Raw genomic sequence first — 4,151 nt, 5'->3', positions numbered from 1 at the left:
ATAGTACCTTCAGTCCAGTAAATGCTATCACTATTTGCCCTTTCTGAAGATATAATTGGTAATTCAGTAGCAATGCTCATCTTCCTACAAAGATGGTGAATGTCATGTCAAAACTTACTGTAGATTGTTTTTTATATATTTTTATTTTTCTGGAGAGATTTTTGCTATAGGGCATGTGTGTTTGCCAGTAAGACAGATACAGAGAGATAGAAATTGAGAAATCACCCCCCAGGGAAGATGCCCACACCATAACCCCTTCTCCTCCATTCTCATCTTAGAATGCTGGGCATGGATGCACACACACCTGGCATGAGTTTAAGCCACCAGGTCCTGGACTTGAACCCTGGTATACTACATGGGAGTCCAGCAACATAACCATTACACCAATGGCTGGTCCCTGTAGATTGTTTTTTTACTTAGACTTACATGTACCTGATTATATGAATATATGAATACTAGGGAAATCCCTTCACTTCTCAAAACCAACTAGACTCATCTGTATTTTATTTTTTCACTGACCCATTAAAGGTAAGAGCTGAATATAAGGTAGTGATCTCTACTTTATATTTTTGGTCTTTACGAAATCAATCTGATTACAATTCCCTGTATCTGAAACACTGCCTTTTACTCATTGAAAATGCATTTTAGTGGGGTTTGTGTATACCATCAAATAAAGAATATGTAATATTTTACATATTTTGTAAATGATTTGTAAAATCAAATGCTTTTGAAAGTCACTGTGATAAGATTTGATAACAGTTAAATTGTACCATTGAATTCTTTTTTAAAAAGTATTATTTCTTTCATTTTATTTACTATTGTTATTATTTTAATTTGACTAGAGAGACACAGAGACAGAGAAAAAGAGTGAGAAAGCAAGTCACTGGGTCTTTGACTTGAACCATGGTCAACCATGTGGGAGTTCAGCATCTTAACTACCATGCCACCCACCACCCCTGAATTCTTTATTAACTAAGTAGAAATATATTCTGTCTCTTGATTATCTTTAGACAACTGTTTAAAGTCACATAAAAACTGTAGAATTACTGGGACAAGCAATTGGCATAGGGCTATATCACTGGACTCCCATGTAGTCTGCCATGGTTCAAGTCCCAGACCTCGTGACTTAAACTCATATCAGTCATGTGTGCTTGTGTGCCTTAGATCTTGAGAGGAGGATGGAGAAGGGATTGCAGCATGGCCATCCTCCTTGAGGGGTGAGTTCTTTCTTTCTGTCTCTCTGTCTCTCTCTGTCTTTCTGGCGAGAGCACATGCCCTATAGCAGAAACCTCTCAAAAAAAAACTTTAGAATTACTGTATATGTGTGATTAGAAGTATGCTTTTGATATACAATCAAAACAGATTTGAGATTATATCACTGTAAGGCTTAAAATAATTAATAACCAAATGATAGATAGGAGGTAAAGAAAAAGAAAACATAAAAGAAAGAAAGAAAGAAAGAAAGAAAGAAAGAAAGAAAGAGAATATCTCAGCAGCCATGTCCAAAACCAAGAGACCAGGCGAACCCAGACATGCCTTTCTAGGTAAGGCTTCTTTTTCTGTCAAAGGATACTCCATCTTCTTCTTCTTTACTTTTTTCTTTTTTTTTTTTTTTTCTAGAGAGGTTTTTGCTTTAGGGCACGTGTGCTCGCCAGACAGACAGAGAGAGACAGAGAGACAGAAAGTGAGAAATCACCCTCCAGGGGGATGGGCACACTGCAATCCCTTCTCCTCCATTCTCCTCTCGAGATCTTGGGCATGCACGCACATGCACCTGGTGTGAGTTTTAAGCCACCGGGTCCGGGACGTGAACCATAGTCAACTACATGGGAGTCCAGCAATGTAACCATTACACTAACTGCTGGTTCCAGGATACTTCATCTTCTGAAGGAGACTTAGGAACGTCTAAAACTCACTCAATGATGGGAACACTTGCAGAATCATGTCCAGCCTAGGCATTCTACCCAAGCCTCCGTATCCTCCCAAGCCTCTGAGGCCTTTGATGATATTTGGGAGCAGCATAGATTCACATTTCCATGGCCATTTCAGGAAAAAGAATTATTAAATGCTCAAGGGACCCTCAGAAAACTTCCTGGATAACAGGTATTACTCCAAACTATTGACTCAGAATAAAATTAGTCAGGTTTTTGTTTTTGCTACAGGACACATGCACTTGCCATTGAAGAGAGAGACAAAGAGAGACAGAAGAGAGAGAGAAAAAACACAATTCCTTCTCTCCTATTTTCTTTAGGATTTGAGGTAGACATAAATACATGCCATCCAGTCAGGAACTTGAACTATACAGTTGATCTTGTGGGATCCAGCACCTTCAACACACCACATGCCGGCCCAGCATTGTTTATTTTAAAAAAATTATTTCAAGGAGGTCAGCAAATAGAATCATGGTTAAGGTACTGATCTCCCACATGGCTTGCCATGGTTTGAAACATGGACTGGTGGCTTGAAAATTACACTAGGTGTGTGTGTGTGTGTGTGTGTGTGTGTGTGTGTGTGTGCACCCAAAATCCTGAGAAGAAAATAGAAAGAAGAGTAAGGATTGTGGCCATGGGTAGCAATTCTTTGGGGGTTATTTCTCGGTTTCCTTCTCTCCATTCCTATCACTTTGGTGTACATATGGCAACCCCTCCCCCAAAAAAACTTGTTTGCAAACCTTACTCTTTTCATTAGAAAAGAGACAAAGAGAAAGAAAGAGATCTATACGCAGAGAAACAGGTGCTTTGAACAGTGTCTCACACATTATCTACCTTCCAGTCTCAGCCAGGCTGAGCTTATGGGTAAAAGTATACACAGAACACTTGGGTAGATTTCCAGAGGTGAATTCTAAACCTTCTCTTGTATGTTAAACCTGCAGTGTGTCAAGTGTTATCAGGTCATCATCATTCAGCCCCACACTTATTATTTTTTAGCTTTAATTTATGTTCTGTTGGTAATTACTGATATCAAGCATTTTCTTACATACTTGACTTTGGCATGTCTTCTTTGGAAATCTTTATTCATGTCTTGATTTAATTTTGTAATCAGGGCTATTTTTTCTTATTGCTATGGGGTTTATTGAGTTTCTCATATACTCTAAATATTAATCCTTTATTAAATGAATAGATTGAAAATACCTTTACCCACTCCTGCAGGAAGTCTCTTCACCCTGTTGATTATATGCTGTGCAGAATTATTTTAGTTTACTATAGTATTACTTGTCTCTTTCTGCTTTTGTTGCCTCTGATTTTCAGGTCTTGTTAAACAAATCTATGATCAGACCAATATGTGAGACAATTTTCTCTATTTTTTTTCTTTTGTAGTCTTGTTTTGTGCTTTACATTTAAGACTGTAATCTGTTCTTTCTCACATGGATATCCATTATCTCCAGCACCACTTATTGAAGTGATGTCCTTCCCCAGTGTATATTCTTTGCATCATTGTTGAAAATAAGGGGTCGCCAGGTGGCAAGGTGGTTGAGAACTGTACTCCCATATTGTTGGCTGTGGTTTGAGTCCCAGACATGGTAGCTTGATTTCTTACTTTCCCTCCCTCTCTCTGTCTCCCTCTGGTCAAATTAAAAATAAGAATAATAAATAAAGTTAAATTTTAAAAATCTTTTAAAAAGAAATCAGTTGAGTGTAAAAAGTGATCAATTGCTTTTTTTCTCTTTTGTTAAGTTGAACTATGTGTCTATTTATGCTATTTAGTTTTTGCCATTCTCATGCTATTTTTGTTCATATAGCTTTCTAGTGTACTTAAAGGCTCATAGTATAACTCCTCCAGGTTTTCTTTGTTTGTTTCTTTGTTTATTTATTATTGTCTTGGCCATTTAGTGTCACCCTGCAGAGGATATGACCAAGCCACAATCCCTTCTCCTTCATTCTTTTTGTGATTTTGGGTAGGAATGCATACGTCTGGTTCACTCTTAAGCCATCCAGTCAGGTACCTAAGTTGCAGTTGACCATGTGGAATCCAGCACCTTTACCATGCTATTTATAAGCCCAGCACTGTTTATTTTCAAAAATTGTTTCAAAGTGACCAGCAGGTGGTCAAGGTGCTGGACTCACTCATGACCAACCACAGTCTGGAGCTGATGGCTTATAAATTACACTGAGATTGTGTGTGTGTGTGTGTGTGTGTGTGTGTGTGTGTGT

Source organism: Tupaia chinensis, unplaced genomic scaffold (assembly GCF_000334495.1).
Source record: "Tupaia chinensis unplaced genomic scaffold, TupChi_1.0 Scaffold000435_1, whole genome shotgun sequence".
NCBI lineage: Eukaryota > Metazoa > Chordata > Mammalia > Scandentia > Tupaiidae > Tupaia > Tupaia belangeri.
The sequence above is the reverse complement of the archived record's forward strand: the minus strand, read 5'-3'. Positions refer to the sequence as shown.